Source organism: Staurois parvus, unplaced genomic scaffold, assembly GCF_062004578.1.
Source record: "Staurois parvus isolate SC_StPar_1 unplaced genomic scaffold, SC_StPar_1.0 ptg000287l, whole genome shotgun sequence".
Classification (NCBI taxonomy): Eukaryota; Metazoa; Chordata; class Amphibia; order Anura; family Ranidae; genus Staurois; species Staurois parvus.
In genome coordinates this window covers 6,007,181-6,029,597 of record NW_028318083.1, presented here as the reverse complement: position 1 = coordinate 6,029,597, position 22,417 = coordinate 6,007,181, and positions in this window count along the sequence as shown.

Sequence of the window (22,417 nt, the reverse complement as noted above, 5' to 3'; positions counted from 1 at the left end):
TTTGAAAAAAACTACAGAGGTTCTAATTCCTTTCTACTCTGTGGCCCAACGAAAAAACAAACAGGTGTGTATTAAAATTGCCAGATCATCAACAATAGTGGACCTGTGCACTACATCAAATCCTGTGGGAAAACCCGAAGTAATAAGGAGGTTGATTGTATTCCCTGTAGGCTTCATTTTCACTATTTCAGTTTAGTGTATCTTTCCTTTATACTTTATTATCATTAACATGAGTGACCCATTAGAAACGTGCATTGTCGACTGACAAAGTTCGGAAAAATAATAGCTCAGGATATAGTGCATCATGTATGTACCTGATGGAGAGCTAGTTTCATAGTCCTCCATCAAGTACTACCTGCCTATACTACAAAACTTCTCCTATCAGTATGACGGGGCACAGTGGCCAGGTAGGGAGCACACTGAGAGACGAGTATGGACACTCTGACCTCAGTGCCCAGAACTGAAAAATTATTGTACCTCTCTGTGACAAGTACATAAATAGCCTGCAAGCACTGAAAATTTTGGTGCGGGGGTAGATAGAATTCTATAGGGTACTTATGACACCCTATATGACTTCCATCCTCTGTGTCTAGATCAAATAGTGCTTCTTATTTAATACATTTTGCTTTTATTGTGAGCAATTTATGTAGCACAGAAACTTTCAAATTACTGGTTAAGTGGCTTTTTTAGTTTTAACATCTGAACCACATAAAAATACTCAGAACCCGATCCAGTGCTATTGCTGTCTGCAGCAGCACTGCTTCTCACAGGAGGCTTGGCAGAAGCTATAAAATACTCATACCCAGCTTAGAGCACCTCGCGGCTGAATCTCATATCAATCAAGGACTGAACATCCAGGAGTAGTAGAATTGGTAGATCCTGGAGAATGTGTGAACAGAGGACCAGGTGGTGGCCTTGCAAATCTGGTCAGCAGATGTTTGATGCTGAAAAGCCCAAGAGACACAAACAGGCCTGATGGAAAAGGCTTTTACAGAGTTACGAAGAACTCTGTACCTAAGGACATAAGCTCTGGAGACAAGTTGCCTGATCCTACTGGCAATTGTAGAGTGGGAAGCAGGATGCCCACAGGGAGAACAAAAGGAAGGAAGAACAATGTCCTCATTAGGTTGGAAAAAGAGACCATTTTAAGAAGGAATGACGGTTTTGGTCTCAAAACCACCTTGTACAAAACAAGAAAGAGCTCTTTATAATAAAGAGCTACTAATTCAGGAACAAGCCTAACAGATGTAATGGCCACCAGGAAGGAAATATTACAAATGAGGTCTTCCAACAGAATGTCTATAATTGGTTCAAAGGGGTGGGGGTTCCTTGAAGAACAGGGAGTACCACATTTAGACCCCAAGGTGACACAGGAGATTGAATTAGGATAATTATTTTGGCAACTCCCTGAAGAAAGTCTTGATTAGGGATTGCAAGGCAAGAAGTTTCTGGAATAAAATGAATAAGGCAGAAACCTGTCCCTTAAGGGTACTTAGGTCCAGACATTGGTTAAGACCAGACTGAAGAAAGGCCAAAATATGAATATTTCCTGAGACTCAGCTTCCTTTCCAGACATAGAATGTTTTCCTTGTGTAATGGTAAATTTTTTGGGATTTCCTTGCTCTGAGTAAGGTGGGAATTACAGGATCAGGAATGTACATATTCTTTTGGATATCTTTTCAACAGCTATCTCGTTAAAGCCAATGACCAAGAAGCAGGATGAAATAGGGGACCTAAGGCCAGTAAGTTTGATTGGTTTATAAGAAGCCAAGTCTGAGGCTTGGAGATACACCATATTAGCAAGAGCTTAATTTAGCTGTAAAGAAGCACTGGGCAATCCAAGGATTGGATTTACTTGCTCCATACTGTGATCATGTTGGACTGAAGAGGTCAGGAATGAACCTGGGCAAAGAGGACTGCCTTAAAGAAGGCTAACATCAAGCCCAGAACTCTCATACAGAAAGAAACTGAGGGGTGTAATTTTGAACCGAGGTTCTGTGAGGAGATCCTTAGTGAAATAACTTTCTCCTGAGGAAGGAAAATTTTGGTTTGGACTGTGATTACGTTTAGACCTAGGTACTACATACAGTGTGATCATGGGACAGCAGAATTTGGAAAGGTAACTATGCAGCCAAAGGCTCAAATTAACTGAATCATCCTCTGGGCAGACAAGGTTGTGGATTAGAAATTTTCACCAAGACGTTGTCCAGGTAACCTGTGGCATGAATGCCTTGGATCTGAAGAGAAGCCAGAAGCATGGAGTGTTTGTGAACATATGGGGTGAAAAGGGCAGCCCTAATGGTAGCGCTACAATTTAATAGTGTTAATTTCCCACAGCAAAATGCAGAAAGCATTGATGTGAGGGGAAGATGGAGAAGTGTAGATATACATCTAGAATGTCTACAGAAGTTGCCTTTTTTTAGAAACAATGACAATCTCATTGATTCCACCTGGAATTTTGGTGCACGCAGTAATCTATTTAGAGATTATCAGTCCAGTAATGAGCGGATGCCCCCATTTGGTTTTGGGACTGTAAATAGGTTTGAATAGAAGTCTTGAAAATATTCTTTTATAGGAACTGGTACAACCACTCTGTGTGCCTTAAGTTGGTGCAGGGCAGTCTTTAAATCTTCCTTCTTTTGTTCTGAATCTGGCAGATTGGAAGGCAAATAGTGAAGAGGGAGCAGAGATTGAAACTCTATTTTGTACCTATTTGAACTGACAGATTGGACTCAGAGATCTGGAACATCTTGGATCCAAGGAGTGGCAGTGCACCTTTAGTCTAGGTTCAAACCTATGCATTTTCCACTGCATTTTGCAGAAACGCACTACAGTCCACTTAACATTATTTCTTATGGGACAGGTTCACATCTCAGCGTTTTCACCTGGTGCGTTTTTTGGAAAGGGTCAGGGACTTTTTTAAATGCAAAACTATTTTTTGGTGCATATTTGGTGCTATAGATTTCAATGGAGACACTGCGGAAAAGCATGTAGTGCATTTTTTATGTGTTTTGAAGTGTTTTTGTAACATTTTTGATGCGTTTTATGTTTTGCCCAGCAACAAGAAAAAAACACAAAACAAATAAAAAAAGGCAAAAACACAGCAAAAATGCACCACAAAATGTACTGCAGAAATGGATCAAATGCAAAATGCATAGGTGGGAAACTAGCCTTGTTGTAAGGAGAGCATAGAGCAAGCTTTGTTGGGAGGAGAGTGAAAAGACCCCTTTTGTTGAGCAAAAGTAACTGCTGTAGGTTAAACTGGGTACACACATACCAAAATTTGGTTCTGCAGTTTGTGTGTACTGATGTCTGTTCAACAGAATCTGGTTGAATAACTGCCTTCTGTTGAAAGGTCCTGCTGGAAAACCAGCATTCAATCAGCTACTGCAGCCAATGGCTGTATGATCTGTATATTCTAATGGGGGAATTCCAGCTGTCATAACACCATAGAACTGCAAAAGAGATCCCTACATCCTCATCCCTTGTGTGGATGCAGGGATCTGTGAGTTTCTAGGAACTCATTGTGTATACCCTGCTTTAGGTTTTTTCTTGTGGGTCACAAAATCCTGCACATATGCACATATGTAAAGAAATACCCTGCACATGTATAAAGAAATACCCTGCTTTAGTTTTTTTCTTGTGGGCCACAAAATCCTGCACATATGTAAAGATATAAGGGAATTTCCAGAGATTTGGCAAACTACAATCTCTAGAGCAGTGGTTCTTAACCTGGGTTCGATCGAACCTCAGGGGTTCGGTGAGTCAGTCTCACGGGTTCGGCGGAGGTGAAGACCCACACCCGACTCATATGATTCGTGCAGTAAATATTCATTATTATGTTTTTGTTTTTGTGTGAAAATCATGTTTTAATGGTTTTGTTCTTTGTTCTTAACGGTTTTGTTCATTTTGTGCACCTATGTATAAATATATACCTAAATATATACCTATGTTTTGAATTTTAAAAATCATATTTTATTTTTCCAATTAAGAAGGGTTCGGTGAATGCGCATATGAAACTGGTGGGGTTCAGTACCTCCAACAAGGTTAAGAACCACTGCTCTAGAGCATCAATAATAATTTTGAGGATATCAGCTGCAATTGTTCTAAAAGAACAGGGTCATCAAAGACAGGTTTCTGCAATTGTTATAGGTGAGCTTGTTCAACAAAAATAGGTTTCTTAGCAATAGTTTGGCAAATAGACATGGCAGCAATTGTTGGCTGCAGGGCTGGAAAACAAAAGCAAATAAAACCTTTATGCAGGCCATAGACGGGTCATTTATGCAGGCCAATATTCACGCCGTTAGTAGGGCCAGTCCGTCGGCCATTTTTCGCGGATCTTCTCATTTATTTTTATCGGTCATGCTGGAAAATCCACAAAAAATGACCGTGGCAGCATCGGCAACGACACTGACCGATTTTTCGTTTATCGACCGACAATTCGGACGATTTTTTGTTTATCAACCGACAATTCGGCTGATAAACAGCCCATCTATGGCCTGCATAAGGAAGGCTTTAAAACACCTATCATCTGAATATTTAAAGTGGAACTTTAGTCAGAAAATCAAGTCCTGATATATCACTTCAAGCCGTCTCCTTTTGAGGGTATAGCTGTGTTTAAAAAATTTAAAATAAGTGCCTGTTTAAAATTTAGTAATGCATTGTCTAGCCCTGCTCTGCACATGCTCTGTTGCTCTCTATTCTTGGCACTGTGTCTAATATCAGAGCCACTAGAGGCAGATCAGCTGACAGCTTTAAGATTTACTGTTGCTGAAAGGTGACAAAATCAACAGGAATGACATAGACTGTGCAAAGGGAACACAGAGCAGGGAGAGAGTAAAGAAAAGCAGGAGAGGTGATAGGACAAACTCTGCTGCCATGGAGACTTAAAAGAGCTAAACTTACAATAAAAGTGTATTTTCTTTTCTCCCAGATATTCTCTCATTTCTCCTTCATCTGCAGCTTGTGAACTCCAGTACTGTAAAGCTTCTGTTAGCCTTCCTCTCTATCTGAGCCAAGGCATACAATCAAGGCTGGAAATGTACATATTTTAATTGAAAAAAGTGACATTGTGATGTGAGACCAATGAGAGAGGGAGAGTTTTCAATAAGGAAGTGACTGCTCTGGGCTTCAACAAAATGGCAGTCTCCAACAGCAAGAAACAGGACCAATGCTGAAGGCAATTTATGGCACACACTAATTTTGGTAGCAAACATATTAATGTGGAATATACCTGTATGTGGTATGGCCATACCACATGTGTGAGACTTTACCGCAGCCTGGCCACATAGAGCCCCAACGTCCAAGTAGCACCTTTAGACGTTTTAGAGGCAAAAATTACACTAATTAATCTAATTTCCTGACAACCTATCGCACTTTTGAAGGCCCTGGAGGAGCAGGAAAGTGGAAACACCCACAAAATGACCCAATTTTGGAAAGCAAACACTCCAATGTAATTTTGTGAGGCATAATGAGTCTTTTGAACATGTAATTTTTTTCCACAAGTTTTTCGGAAAATGCGGAAAACAATGAAAGCATATTTTTTTTTACACAAAGTTGTCCATCTATAAGATATTTCAAACACACAGCATGTACATACCAAGAATTACACCCCAAAATACATTCTGCTACCCCTCCTGAGTATGGGGATACCACATGTGTAAGATTTATCCACAGCATGACTACATACAGAGACCCAACATCCAAGTAGCACCTATAGTATAGGTGTTCTAGAGGCAGAAATTACACATCTAATTTCTTGACTACCAATCACAATTTTGAAGGCCATGGAGCACCAGGACAATGGAATTACCCATAAAACGATCCCATTTCGGAAAGCAAACACCCCAATGTATATTGTATGAGGCACAATAAGTCTTTTGAACATGTCATTTTTTTCCACATGTATTTTCTTTTTTTACACAAAGTTGTCCCTTTATAAGCTATTTCTAACACTTAGCATGTACATACCAAGAATTACACCTCAAAATACATTCTGCTGAGAAAAGGGTAAACAAAAGATTGCCTGTTGTTTTATTAGTGCAGTTGTCCACAGGGGAGAGCATTGGTCTAGACACCAGGCAGGGACGTGATCAGCTACAACAAAAGGAATCGCCCAGGCAGCAGGCAAGAATACTGTCCATAATCGGTACAGGCAGCAGGCAGAGATATTGGAAGCACAGCCAAAGCTTTGGTCCAGGAAGTAGGCAGAGATGTCGTCAGCAACAGCCAAAGCAATTGTCCAGGTAGCAGGCAGAGACATGGTCACATTAGCCAAAGTATTAGTCTTGGCAGTAGGTAGGAACATGGTCCATAAGCAGGCAATACAGGTAGCAGGCAGATGCATGGTTGATTAGCAGACCAGAGTCAGATGGCAGTAGGCAAAAACATCAGGCTTAGGGGCTGGGACAGGTAAGACCTGGACATGGGGCAGAGGCTTCTTCCCACCCAAATTTTTTGAAGCTTCCAGTCTGCAGACCCTAATCAGAGAATTGCAAAACCCAGAGAAAGCCAACATTTTTGTTTTTTCTACTCGGAAAAATGATTCTGGAGCCCCTCACATACGTGTTGTCTTGAATCTCACTAATACAGTGGCAGGGCAAAAGATCAGTTCAGGAAGCAGGCAAAAAGCATGGCCGATTAACAGACTGAGGTCAATTCACATGGAAGACAAAAACGTGGTAGATAGTTCAAGGAGCAGGCAGAGGCATCATCAATAAAGAGTCCAGGGTCAGTTCAGGTGGCAGTCACCAAAGATCCATTATCTCCTGCGCTCAAAGACTCAGATCAAATGGGCGTTAGTAACAAGCAGCGTGTTGTGTGTCCATCCGCTGGTGATCAGAGGTTGTGCAGCTCTATCATGAAGCTGGGGAATGAAGTCTAACGTGTTTCGAAGGGTGCTCCCTTCTTCATCAGAGCTGGGTTGAGCAGATAGAGACGTCAGTATGGCAGAGTTCCCATGGCAAGGAGATATTCAGCCACTGAGTGTCAGTATTACAGCAGTTCAGCCTGTTTAGTAAACAGGTCTCTATCAAGTCTCTATCTGCTCAACCTAGCTCTGATGAAGAAGGGAGCACCCTTCGAAACGCGTTAGCCTTCATTCCCCCCCCCCTCTTTTTGGATTTACCTGTAACCCTGTTTGGATTATGGTTACTTATGCCTGTTATACCATCACTTTGTGAGTAAATTTCCTTAATAATAAAATTAGTCACTATTTATTGAGGTAATGTGCAAGGTTTGTGAGCTCTTTCTTTCATCTTCTTCTTCAGTTCAGGTGGCAAGCAGAGGCATTGTTGATAAACAGTCCAGGTCATACAGGGAAAGAGCAGAGAGCTGACACTGGAAAAATATATTCACTTCACATATGCTTCACTATTAGTGTAGTGATGTGTGATAGATCCTGAAGCACTCTCCAATACAGAGGCCTGGCTGGGAGGGACATTGGGGATAGTAGTATCGGGTGTCCATTCCCGGAACATACACAACATTTTTGGGGGGTTAGCATCCTGTTTGGGTAAGAGGGAGGATATGAGGGAAATGCCTCTCATAGAGTTTGGTCACTGAATCACAGCAAATTTCTCAGCGGCGTGGCCATGCAGATAGAGAAGGGCTGTAATAATGTCCTCTTGGTATTTCAGGTAGGTTAGGGAGCTTTGTGTGAACTTAGAAAAGATCACATATGAATTGTACAGGGCTAACTGTACAGGGCTAACTGAAACAAGTAGAATGGGACCTTTTTATACAAGCAGATTGATCTCCTGGTGGCTAAGTAAGGCTATAACATCTGGTCATTCATATCCACCCCCCCATGAACTGGTTATAGTCTTGTATGAATTTTGGTTTCTGGACGGGACCTTGTCTTATTGAAGTTCCACTGAGGTGTCACCATGAATTGAGGAATGGATATAGATATCTCTTTTTTCTCTCCACTTTAGGGCTAGTTTCCCTTCATTCTGCAAGCTGGCTGTTTCCCTTTGTTTTAGTTTTGTGATGACCAATCTTTGTGGGAAGCCCTTTATGTTGGCCCGTGCTGTCCCACAGGCCACAGTTTTCTTTAGATAGAGGTGGCGGAATAGTGGGAGACTTGTGTAGAAATTATCTTCATACAGATGGTAACCCTTCTCGAACAGCGGTTCTATAAGTTGCCAAACAATTTTGCCACTTGTCCCCATATAGGTAAGGCATCTTGCTTAGGGGGTCTTGCTGGCTGTCTTTTCCCTCATAAATTTTAAAGTTGTAGGTATATCCCATGGCCCTGTCGCATGCCTTGTAAAATTTTTAACCCATATTTGGCCCATTTACTAGGGATGTACTGTTTAATGCCAAGCCTTTCGGAGAAGTGGACTAGGGATTCATCCACACACATATTTTTGTTGGGAGTAAACATTTCCTTGAAGGCACAGCAAAAAAAGTTGATTAATGGCTGAATTGGGAACAGTTTATCATAATCAGGATGATTTTAAGGAGGGCCCTGGGTATTATTATTGAAATGTAAAAACCTCATTATCATCTCGTAGTGTGTTCTGGGCATAAAAGATGAATAGATTGGCATATGGTGTAAAGGTTGGGTAGACCAGTAGGCATGGACTTAATTTTTTTTGTCAGTCCCATGTTCAAAATAAACCCAAGAAAATTTTTTAATTCCTCCATAGTGAGGGGTTTCCACACAAATGGGCGGGAATATGATGAATTAGGATTGCTGGCAATATATTGTCTGGCATACAGATTGCACTGCTCCACAATGTAATTCAGCAGATCATCAGTAAAAAATAAATGAAAATAATAAATTGCGATATCATTTTCTGCTTGTATCTGAGGGTCTGGCTGTGCTGTAAAAGGGGGAATTGTAGGGTCTGCCGAATTAGCGGGATATAAAAGAATGTCTGGGAGGCTAGTATTGGCCCTACCTTGCTGTTGTGGATGTAACACCCCGCTACTAATGCCTGGCCTATCATCCCTGCTTGTACTTGCCACTGCACCAGGATTTGCAGCGCTACTGGTGGATGCCTGCCTATCTTCTGGAAGTGTTGCACTGCTTTTACTCGCAACTGCACTACTAGTGGATGCCTGCTCTTTCTCCGGAACCTCTTTGTTTGGACTCTCTCCTCCTCAGAATCCATTGCTGGCCCACTGCTTTCATCTGGCTCATACTCGGAATCTAAGTCTGACAGAGAGAGTTCCCCGCTACTCTTGTTCATCATACTTAGTATGTGGAAAGCCTCCTCGCTGCTGTATAATTTTTTAGACATGCTGATGCTGCACTGCTGACATTGCTGGTGTTGATTTTGATGTTCACTGATACACTGTGACAGATGTTGATCACTGGTACGCTGTGACAAATGTGGATTTGATACTTGTACACTGTGACAGATGTTGATCACTGGTACATTGTGACATGTTGATCACTAGTGCTGATGTGGATTTGACACTGGTACTGGCTGACAGATATTAATCACTGGTACAGATGTGGATTTGACACTGGTACGCTGTGGCAGTTGTTGATCACTGCTATGCTGTGACAGATGTGGATTTAACACTGGTACACTCTGACAGATGTGGATTTGACACGGGTACACTATGACAGATGTGGATCACTGGTACAGATGTGGATGACCACTGATACACTGACAGATGTGGATATTAACTGTGACAGATGTCGATCACTGATACAGATGTGGATGATCACTGGTACACAGACAGATTTGGATGATCACTGTGACAGATGTGGATGATCATTGTGACAGATGTGGATGATTACTGTGACAGTTGTGTGGGGGACAGCTCCCACCTGGCCGTTTAAGTGCAGTGGCCAGGCGGGAAGTGGTTAAAAAGAAAAATACATCTCCATAGGAGAAAAGATCCATCATCTAATGACACTAGCCAAAAATTGGAATTTCATGAATTGGATGGGGTTATATGAATACACTTTAGGGGTGGCTCCAGCAAGTTTTTGACAGTGTCCAATCACCTGATGGTAGCCTGTATATAACTCAAGGTCTATAAATATGAATTCTGTGTCCATACGATTAAGAAATATGCTTACTTCATCCTATGCTACCAGCAATTAAAGCAAACTTTCAATTTAAATGGGACTTTACTTTGCTTGAAAATCAAGGTGCACACAACACCTCTTCCTTTTGCATGCTATGCTCCCCTTTAAACCCTTTTATGATACTTTTGGTACATTGTCAAAGATTCTAGCCTTCTTATCTCTACTTATCGTCCATTAATTAATCTCCAAATTAATTTCAAATTCCTTCCAGGGTAAAATGAATTTTCATTCTTTCAGATGGTGGACTTCACACTGTTTCTCAAAAATGTATCACCTTTTTTTCTCACTTTGCTAGGTTATACACTTTTAAAAATATGAAAGCTAAAAATAATGCTCCAGATAAAAAGTAATTTCAGTATTTGCAACAGTTCTCTCATCTCTGTTCTTTTTAAAGATAATACATAGTTTAAGTTGCTTACTAACTTAAAACGTGAGATCTAGTGGGTCAAATTTTATGTGCATAGACATTACCTATTACCGAATATTTATATGTGAATAAATGGGAATGAGATCTACTTTAAGCTTAACCAAAGGAAGATCGGATGTGGAGAATATTGGCATACAGTTGCCAAATTCTCTGTCAAAGGCTTGACCTTAGAATGTGCATATACAGTTATCATGAACTTGATTGGTAAAGAAAGATCTGTTGAGGAAAGTCTTGAGTGAGAGATATGGGGCAATAGAATGTGAAGCAGACCTAGGATTATAGAGTCAGTAAACAGAGAGAACAAGAGTTTCTAGTGTTATTCCCATACTGCAAAAGATCTCTTTGGATGGCATTTGGGGGAGATGAAAAGGACACTTCTTGTTCTAGCATAAGGACAAAATTATCCAACATTACAGAATACGTTACCCCAACATTTTATGTTCCTGATATGAGTCCGTTATACCATGTGCTTGTGTTAAAAGTATCCTGTTTTTTTTGTATTGCTTCTTTGTAGGAAATATTGTACCTGGTGTTACTGCCCATCCCCTGTCCTCTTAATTTAAACTGATGGTGCTAGGCATGCAAGCACATACATCCCAGTGTGGTCAGTTTTCTGGCTGTGCTGGGACCGCAGCCTGCCTGTCCTCCAATGATCAGACTTTTGCTAACATGCCCCCCCCCAGAACTATTTACTATTTTAACCTAAAAACCTAAAAACCTTGGAGAAACCTGGGTTATTTTACAAGATACATTGATGTCAAATAAACCTTTAGATTTAGATACAGGGGGTTCAGACTTCCTGCCTGCTACTTCAGTTTTTCATCCAGGAATAGTTATAATGCATCAGTTCTCCCTATTACATTTTGTCGGTAATCTTGTAATCCAGGAAACCATGTTTTGTATTCAAATTATAAAACACTGAATGCAGGCTCCTTGTTGCCTCTCCCATATAGAAAGTCTGATGTTTGCAGAAAATTAGAGGACAAAGAAGTATATTAAAGTAATCAAACAAGTTCAACTATGCCCAGGCTTAGCCCCAGGGCAGACTCCATCCAAGGTGGCCATTTCTGTCACCCCTTTGTCCTCATCCACCATGGCAAAGATAGCCAACTTGGGTGATAGCACTGCCTGCGTGTATGTACATGCTCGCCCACACAGACACACACTCCAGGAAGCTAAGCTTGTTAAAAGTGCAGGTTCACCATCACTAAGCAGAGTTTTCTGCCCATCCACTGTGCTTGTCACACAGGCAGGTGAAGTGGCCAGTAGCACTGTGTTCAGTGACACTGTGGTTTTACCACGCTCAGTTTTACTGAACTGCACTGATCTGCACTGAAGTTAGAGTGTACGTCGTGAACAATTGAGATTGGCCTAATGGGTGGTACGGCCCTGACCATACCTTAAAAATGTAATGTGACTAATAGAACAGGAAGTATTAGAAATGATAGAAGAAGAGGAAGGTTCACAACATAATGTATGATATAGGAATGCACTCCGAATGACCCTTATCTTTGGACTGTGCCTGCAGAGATGTACAGAAAGAGACTAGGTTTCACTGGACAAACGTTCAGATTTTGGAAAAGCGGAAAGCATTGGTAGCTCATTGCGTACTTTTATTTGTTGATGAAATTGGAGTATAAATAGAAATATGAGTACTTTTGCTAGCATTAATATTCTGTGCTCTATGTAAAACAAAGCTAATAAATACAAATGCAAATAGTGGTGTTGCTTTATACGGAAGAAGTAATTGTGTTATTGGTACCCTACTCAACCTAACATAATTGCCCTTGTTTACTTCGCTTTATGGTAAAATTTACTTTGCAAATCCCAGTTTGAACGCACAGCTGATTAATTTAATTTGTTAGGTCATATTTGTCTTATTCCAACAATTATCTATGAACTTTCAATATTTACGGAAATTTATATGTAAATAAAAGCATAAACCATTTACAATATTGTAATTTGATTACGATGACAAAATATACTTTTTATGAGCTGTACGTTCCCACAGAAAATAAAGCTAATTAGATTATTTTAAAAATAATCTGATTCTTTCTTAATCAGTGGCTGTATTAAACAATCCCTCTTTTTTTTTTGTTTACTCTAGCAAAACTAACCAAGGGAACATTTGACACAGTTAAGCATTGCAGTCAGGTGCCAGCTGCCACAATTTCGTAATTTTACACAAACTATTGATTATGTTATACGTTATTATGACATGATTACACCACTTCCAGGTACCTACACCGTGTTCCAAATTATTATGCAAATGATATTTTTCTCATATACCTAAATAATTGATGTAAATAACAGTCAGCATAATTCTCATGTTATCAACTATCAAGAGTACAATTCAAATTTTATTGAACAAACCTCCTAATGATAACAGTATTTTTGTTAAACATAAAAAACTTACAATGCACTGTTCCAAATTACGCACAGTAAGTTTCAAAATTTTATAGGTTGTAAAGAACTGAAAATTGTCATTTGTTGTGTTTGCAGCTTATTTACTGAAATCAAAAGCTATTTCAATCAAACTTTTAACAGCATTTTAACTTTTTAAACATTTTAACAGGCCACGTTACATTTTAACATAGGACCCCTTATTTGATAGCAGCTTCACAAGTCTTGCACTCATTGAACTTGTGCGTTTTTGGACAGTTTCTGCTTGAATTTGTTTGCAAGATGTCAGAATAGCCTTTCAGAGCTGCTGTTTGGATGTAAACTGCCTCCCACCCTCATAGATCTTTTGCTTGAGGATGCTCCAAAGGTTCTCAATAGGATTGAGGTCAGGGGAGGATGGAGGCCACACCATGACTTTCTCTCCTTTTATCCCCATAGCAGCCATTGATGCAGAGGTATTCTTTGCAGCATAAGATGGTGCATTGTCATGCATGAAGATGATTTACAAAAAGCATAGTTCTTCCTTCTGTACCAGGGAAGAGAGTGGTCAGTTATAAACTCCACATACTTTGCAGAGGTCATCTTTACAGCTTCGGGGACCCTAAAGGGGCCTACCAGCTCTGTTCCCATGATTCCGGTCCAAAACATGACTCCACCACCGCCTTGCTGATGTTGCAGCCTTGTTGGAACAGGGTGGCTGTCCACCAACCATCCTCTACTCTATCCATCTGGACCATCCAGGGTTGCATGGCACTCATCAGTGAACAGGACTGTTTGAAAATGAGTCTTCATTTATTTTTCTGCCCAATGCAGCCATTTCTGCTTGTGAGCATTGGTTAGTGGTGGCCGAATAGAATGTTTATGCACAGTTGCAAGACTCTGGAGGACTCTACACCTTGATGTCCGTGGGACTCCAGAGGCACCAGCAGCTTCAAATATCTGTTTGCCAAAGATCACTACCTTTGAGACAATATGCAGAGACTCGTCCCAACACTGACATGCCCTCTCTGATTCTGATGCTGCTCTTATTGCACCACCCAAAAATGATAAGCCTCCCTTTCACCTTAAGTGGGAAAAGGAATTAAACCAACAGGTAGCATGTGAACAATGGGATTTTGTGTTACACTTTGTACATGAGTTCTCAATATTTAGTGGATTCCAACAGTTGGGATATAAACTACTAACTAGGTGGTATAGAGTTCCTGTAAAAGTCAAGTGGATGTTTCCCGAGACATACCTTCCTGCTGGAGATGTAGGGAACGGGAGGGTTCTCTCTACCAAATTTTATGGACATGACCACTAATAAGGCCTTTTTTGACAAGAGGTGTCTCACTAGCCTGTGTCACATATCTGGATAGTGAGCCTGACGTGAAGAGGCAGGTGTCCCATACAGCTCCAGCTTGGGGGCTACTGGTGCAACATCGGCCACAGTAGAACTGCAAGATATGAGTGCCTGTGATCAGTCCTGTAGTGGGTGTTAAAGCAGTAGCCAGCAGGCAGATGAAGCAGCAGGGCAGACTGATGGCAGAGAGCAGGATCTGGGTGCAGCCGTGCTGGATGGATGGATAGCTGGGGAGCAAGGTGGAGGATGCGAGGTCAGACAAGCTGGGTTGGTAGCAGTCAGGCAGATCAGGCATAGACAGTAGGAAGTAGCATAGTCAGGTCACGGGCCAGGTCAGCAGCAGAGGATCAACTGGACAAGAGCAGGAGACAGAAGAGTAATTCAAGACAAGCCAGAGGTCAGGGCAGTTAGCAGACAAGTGAAAGTCAGGAACAAGCTGGTTCAGTATCAGGAATCAAGCACAAGGATCAGGATATACATGCAGGGGCTAAAGAACAAATGGCAATGAGACATTAACTGCAGTCAGTTTAAACAGTCCTTTTGGTGCCAGCATTAGTGACAGCCATGTGCCTGGATGCACGAGTGTGCATGTGCATGTGCAACTGTGCACGCCTATGCCCAAGTACAAGCACATCTGTCTGGCCCATCATTGTTCTGCACATGTGTGTATTTGTGTGCGCCGTGAGTCTTCACCTGTACTGTGGGCAAGCCTTTCCCTGACAGCCTGTCTTTGGTAGGTAGTCTTGTTGCTTACTTTCTCAATCTCAGGTCTCTTTCAGAGAAAGTTATAAATGTTCCCTGTTAATTCACATCTTAAATTCTGTGAGAATTTATATACCAACTAAGTGGAAAGACACATCCCCTCCAATGGTGTGACAATGGATTATGGTGGGTAACAATATTATAAAAATGGAAGACTTCATGCTGTCACTTAGAAAGCATGAGCAATGTCTAAAAACATGGTTCTATTGGTATCAGTTTCGATTCTTGACTAAATATAAGGAAGAATAACTTTGATGGACATGTGGAATGTATTAGCTGGGTCTTTGACTGAAACCTCATTTCATACTTAGCCCCTAACCTCCCCTTCCTCATTTTCTTTCTTTACTACTATTTTATCTCCTTCCTTCAGCCTCCAATTTCTAAGTAATAGCCCTTCCTCCCCTACTGGGCACACTCTCTCTGTGACCTTCTCCCTCCTCTTTCTCCATTCCTGCTTTTTAATAAAATAAGAAAACAGAACAACTAACCTGGGGCCAAGAACTCCCTTGGTCCTTACCAAGCATTAATATGATTATTCCATGATGGCTACAGAGTTTTCCATAAAGTTGTTAATACTAGAAGATGGTCCACACAATGATTGTGATTGTATATACTGACAATGGAATGTAAAGGTTCATTTATATGTTATCCAGACAGATACATAATAACTCCGTATTACTCTACCTGTAAACTCAGTCTTTTGGTAAATTAAAATATTTTAAGAATTTAGCCCCCTCCCCCCCTCAAAAAAATTAAATTTTCCTGGAGAAAATGCTGATCCATCAGTTATGGCCACATGATTGAATGCCTAAGTACTTAGGACATGCAATATATGATGGAATAGAAGATCAGCAAATAAGATACTATCTTACAGCAAAGATCACCTGATCATGAACTTGTAAGTAGGTTGAAATGTTAGTTAGTGAGACAGCTGCTGCGCCATCTAGGAGGAAAAGAGTTAACCAACTTTCCTGCACTTTCCTGGGCTTTGGCTCTCTGCCTGTGCGATTAATAAAAGGATGGAAGACTCTGTTCAGACACACAGTCTGCTGCATGGGAAAGAAGGCACAGCCAGCCAGCAAGATGCAGTCTTCATCTGCTGCTTCTGCCAGAGAACCATTCCTGTTCTGGAGTGCCTGCTGTTAGGTTCTGTTCCTGTTGCCATGTCATTCACCTGCGTCTGAGAGGTTCCAAGGTCTAGTGCCTGTGTCCAGTTACTCGTAACGTCCGTAGATTCTGCACAATGTAAGGCGATTGCTGGGAAAGGCAGTCCTCCCTGAAGCCACCAGTATGCTGGAGCATCTCCTATAAGGGCTTTTTATGAATGGACTCTGGCCTTTGCAGATATGCTTGGGCAGACGCTGTAGTTAGGGATTATTCTAGGGAAAAATTGTTATTGTTGTTATCTGCCATGACTAAGTTTTACAGCAGAGCTTTGAAACTTTACCTTTGCCTGGTCTAAAGTTACTAAAGAGGTGTATGCAAGTAACCGGAACACATGTGGTTTCCAGTCTGGGTCAGTAAGCACATTGGGGTATGAAGACAGCAAGTGGTTACCAAAGGTAACGTAGCTCTAGCAAGCAGTCTGTCATGAAGCATGGACCAGTGAAGGGTGGGACAACCTCTTGCAGCAAGGGAGTTGTTGCTGGCATAATCTCCCCTGGTGGTCTGTCTTCCATAGCAAAAGGAGCAGATCAGCGCTCAGAGGTTCCCAGCCTAGGCTCTAGGTACGAATGAGGAAGAGTTAAGTGAGTGAACACATGGAATCAGTGCTAGGTGTATGGAAGGGCTCCATTCTATTACTGGGAGTGAGGCAGCGGATATATGCTGAACAGATGGAGTGAGCAGAGGCTTGGCATGTCCCTCCTTATGCAACAAGTGAGTTAGAGGTCCACCCTAAGGTTGAGTCATCCATGAAAGTCACCCCCTGCCTCAACCCAGGGCATTGATGAATATGGCACAGTAAAGGTACCCAATGTGTAAGGCGAGTGACCCTGTTCAAGGTGCCCTGCATATCCCAGAACAACCCACCCCCAGGGTAGCCCTCTCATGTTGCCCACACTTAGCACCCAACAATGATGAAAGCATGGAGAAAGTACCACCTACTACCCCATACCCTTACAACAAACTGCCTAGGCCTTTATCCTTGTGGTCACCTGTGTATTTGAGCTTTTTCATTACTCTTTTTTATCCATCTTAACAAGACTGTTAGGCTGTGTTCACAACTATTGCATTTTTAGTGCTTTTTGCAGAAACTCACTACAGACTTAGTAGAGTCCCATGAGTCCTGAGCTTTCTTGTTCATCAGCACCAGGCTTGCAGTCAGGCCCCATCCCAGTGGACCTCCTGGTTGCCTAACAGCACTCTGTACTCTCCTGCCCTCTTCCACCCGGCCATTCTCATTACCAACACCTCCTCTCCCCCTCCATTAAGCCATACAGTCACTGTTGGAGTGTTAGACAGCAACTCCAGTTGTAGTACCCCAGACCCCAGATGGACTCCTCCACCCAGTAGTCTGTATGTAGTCTTTCCTTTCCTGAGCAGGGGATCTGCCTCCTGTTTCCTTTAGTAGATGCACAGCCACTAGAAGGGGGATAATCTAGTTTCCAACCAGGGTGCTCCTTCACCTATCCGCTAGCAGCTCCTGACTAACCATTAGGGATTTTCACTCCCCCTAGTGTAACTAGGAGGGTATTACACAGTATATGAATAGTTTATACTGAGTGTTTTTAAACCTACAAAATTCACAAAATCTAACATACATGGCCGTGTTTACTTAACCGTGTCATTCTTTAATAATTTTCTTCTTAATTGGCCATAGTAAGTATCCATAAAAAAAACTCTGGATGTTCAGTTTCTGACATCTTAACTAACAGGATTGACATGCAAAACTGCTTAATAAAAACATAATTGTATTATCATCATCTGCATTAAAGGCATTCTTGAAAATGAGGCATATAGTTTTAACAAGTTACCAATGGGTACACAAGGTGTGAAAATATTAATTGCTTGACTGACATTCAACAAAAGATGTAATTTCTTTAAGAAAATTATTCTTTTATTCAAGCTGTAGAAGGAGGACAAACTGGGTCATTATAATAGGGATCTGGTAACTTTTTTTTATAGTTATATGTATGAAATAGAATTAAAATATTATTTTTATAGACGCATAGAAGAATGGTGCTGCCATTGTTGACCCTGTAGTTTCAATATTTACTAAGTCACTGGTTGACAGCAACAGTCCAGCTGCAGAGCCAGACTGTTGTGTTGAGTGTGAGTCTTACTTCAGAGGACAAATATCAGAGCCAGTGACTTCTAATCAGCAAAGCCTATACTTCCTGCTAAATGGAGAGCCTTAAAGCAGAACTCCAGTCAAAAACAACAAGATAAAAATGAATAGCTCACTAAAAGGTAATATAACAAAACCATCTTGTCCTGCAAAATTTACCTTCAATCCCAATTTTTCCCTCGCAGTACTTTTATCTTCTGCTAGATGTCCTCAATCTGATGGCCAGCACCATTCAATCCACTTCCTCTGAGCCCAGGTCATCCTGGACCTGCTCCCAGCCTATGATTGAACAGTGAAAGTGGAAACAGCACAGTGATGAGCCAATCTCTGTTACTCTTCTTTACCTCCTATCAGCATACTTCTTTCCAGCACATGATGTGATCAGCTCATTCTGCTGCTACCTCTTACACTCCAACCCTGCTGTATAGGGACTGCACAAAGCTGATGCCAGGTCAAATTCTAAACATTAGACTGCTTGAATTATAAAAAACATTTATTGATGTAATAAAGTGGGTATAAACCTCTAACATGAAAAACAAACAAAGCATATACTTCTAAAGTTTGAACTAGCCTCAGTCCAGAGCAATGAGTGTCATTTTTTTCTGTTTCTTCCCTCTGCTTTCTGTGTATATTTCCCTATGATTCTGTGTAGAGGTGGGTGTGTCCATTCGCTTCACTCAGGTGTCAGAATACACTCAGCTATTAGCTATGTGCTGTACAGTGTGTGACATCAGATCCCTGTCCCCTGCCCTCTGAAGGTGAGAAGTAGCCTTTGATCTGTGTCTTTTAGGAGGATGTAGAGGAGAGAGATCAGCAGACAAACAGGTACAACCTTTGTAGGAGGATATGTTTCATCACTGTGTATCACTTGAAGGTAGTCACTTCAGTGGGTATAAGTAAGGGTTTACCACTTTAATGAAAACAGAGCTGCATTATTTGTGTCTTTCATATTTGTCCAGAGTTCCGCTTTAACTCTGACAGTGGGGGGTCCCTTATGCATCTTCCTGTCAAAGCTATTCTGTCAGGTTGTGTTTCTTCCCGTTTGTCTCAACTGTTTTATTTGGTTTTTTAAAGGCTCTGCCCAAACCAGTCAGTGTGGTGCATTCACTAAGTCTGTCTTTACTCTTGCACTTCAGCCACTTTATTTTCTGATCTTGCCGATACTGCTTGAGCTTTTGATCCTAATCTGACCTGTGCTGCTTTTTGCTTCTGATATCTCATATGCTTTACTCCTTTGTATTGGCTTTGGGTTCTAATCCTGTTTGTTTGCATGTACAGCATGTGCATTCTTATAGTCCTGTTCCTGCTTGTCTGGTATGTACTGTACCTCTGCACTGTTTCTGTCTACCCGACTGTATCTATTTAGCTAGGCAACCCTCTGGGTCACATACTGAACTACCACCAGAACAAGATTTCCCCTCACTTCCTCATTTTAGATTTCCTGGCACTTTCTGCCCTGGTGACAATGGTCATCGTTATAAGATAAGCTCACCTTTACAAAAAACAAATAAATACACGTTTTGCAGGTAAAAACAAATGCATTTCTAATGTTTGTTTTTGTTAGGGTCCTGTAAAGCATTCACCTATGATCAGTAGATTGTGAGTGTAATGCCACGGTCCTCCAGATTGTCTGTGTATCTGTCTGGGCAGGCAGACAGTTACACGCTGACAGGAAGCTCAATTAACTACCTAGAGCACTCACTGAGAAATACAAGTCAAGACTTGTAGTTTTCCCATTCAGATGTATCGCCCTCCAGGTTAGCAAGTTAGTGTTTGTTAGATAGAGGCTTAGTACCAGACTGGGGATGCGTCAACCTAGGGAGTGAGGCAGTGAGGTTACATCAGGACAGGCTGGGAGGCTCTAACAAATTAGGGTTTCTGTAGCCCTCCCACCCTTCCAGAAACATGAGAGCTTTCTGAAAGAGGGGTGGAAGAGGTCCAAATTTGCATGTTCGAGGGCCAATCCCCTGGTAGGAGACTGGGCATGGTGACAAGGGCAACCCTCAAAAGTGGCAGAGTCTGGGGGGAGGTGTACAGTGTAAAGTGGAAGATGGATTGAGGAAGGCTGGAGTGTGGAACCTGGATTGAGGAAGGCTGGAGTGTGGAACCTGGGAGGGAGCCCCAGGGAGGGGAGCTCAACCACAGGCAGGTTGCTGGAAAAGAGGATCTCCGCTGCCTCAACCTCTCCAGGAGAGGACAGCCTGTGTAGCAGGGAAGGAGCCAGCCCAACATGAGGCCTGAAGGCAGCCACCAACTCACTAAGCTAACAAGAGAGGACAGTGTTTGAACTCTTACACCCCCTGGCCGAATAAGGAGAGAGGGCAGTCAGATACAAGACCCAACTAACTTCTCATCTGGGACTATTCTAAACTAACAGCTCTTGGGTCCCCTTGCTAAGGGATACCCTCAGGCAGCTGGGTGAAGAGAAGGAATCATCTGGGGTCTGAGGAGGTACACCTAAGATCATTTGGTGCTCTTAATGAAAAGACTGTTGCTAATCCGAATCTTTGTACATAGTTGCTAAGGAGTTGTCCTCAAATTTTACAGTTCATTGGGCATCCCATATACCCCTAGACCCTATCCAAGTTTAACCCCTCAAAAAAATCACAAAACTAAGCTCAAGGACTGTTTATTGTTTCCAGTGTGCAAAGTGTTGGAAATGCATGTTGCCTGGCCATGCAGAGCATAGGGGAACTCAATACAAATGCAATGGCCCCTAAGGAGGTAGTACTACACGCAAAACACTGTGAATAGATGCAGTCAAGGTAGCATATTGCATAGCTGCAATTTTTTCAGATTCGGCCAGTTAGCGGGGGGGGGGGGGGGCTGAAGTTCCAGGGGACTGGAGGGGGAGGGGAGCGGAGCCCGGTGCATCTGTAATATGTTACATGTTACACCCTGCGTGTAACGGGGTGTTATGGGTGTAACATGTAACATGTTACAGAAGGTGAACTTATCCTTTAAGTGGCAGAATGATGTCCAAATAGCTCTGACTAGTGTCAGTTTTTCCTTTCTTAGGCTTAAGTCATACACTGCTAGAAAGTGTAAATTAGTGAAAATTGTGAAAGGGAACGCATGTATCAAGAGTGGTTAGAGACATTTAGCCTTGTTTACTAAAGTGAAAAGCACAAGAAAAGGTATAAATGGCTATAAGTGATACAAAAGTACAAATCCACAAACATATTTGCAGTAGACCATGGATGTGGCTTTTATGTTTGTGCTGTGTTATTTTACCTTACTGTGCGTGACCAATGAAATTTACATTTCCAGGGCATATTTGAATATAATTGATGGTTGTGCCATCATGCTTTCTGTATGTGGGATACAGTAAAGGGGGTGTTCCAGCATCACAGCCAAAAATCAGTTTACTGAAGAAGGGGAGTGGGGAGGATTGATAAACTATACTGCAATTCTCAGGTGACAAACTAAAATATTGATCAAGCTGACTCTGCTTTTTGAATGCATCATGAGGCTGCCTTGTCAATTTCCACTGAAATGTACATTTAATAGAGTAAACTGCTACAAAGAGGGAAAATAAAGGTAAATAACAAAGCTACAAAGTCATTTTATTCAGATAACTGTAATAAATACTTATTTGCATCCAATGCCTCTTTTCTCCACCTCCCCTTAGTGGGAGATAACATCTATGGTTACACAACTATGGCTCAGTACAGTAGGTCAACATACATTAGTGGTGGAAAGACCTGCCTTGCCTAATAATTAAATGGAACAGCTTTTGCCTATCCAATAGGCTTTCATAACATACACATGGTGGTTAAAGCTTCTGCTCTTGTCGCATATGTGAATAGGGCATCAGACCCTGAACACAGGCAACTGATCTTGCAGGTGACAGAACAAGCCAGTGTCAATGGGTTTCTAAATCAGACATGACCAAATGACAAGCTGGCTGATGGGGCTTAGATCTGTGTGACAGTTGACCTATGACTGTAGAAGATTGCCTGCAGATGGATAAATATTGTTGGTAATGACTTGCTGAATTGCTTTGAATGATATCCACCACCTGGAGCATCCAGGAATATCTAGACTGAAATGTCACAGCGCTTGTACCATAACAAACTTAATGGAGAGTGGATGATGGCCTTTTTGCAATACAGTATATCATCTTTTCTCTTTTTTGCCTTC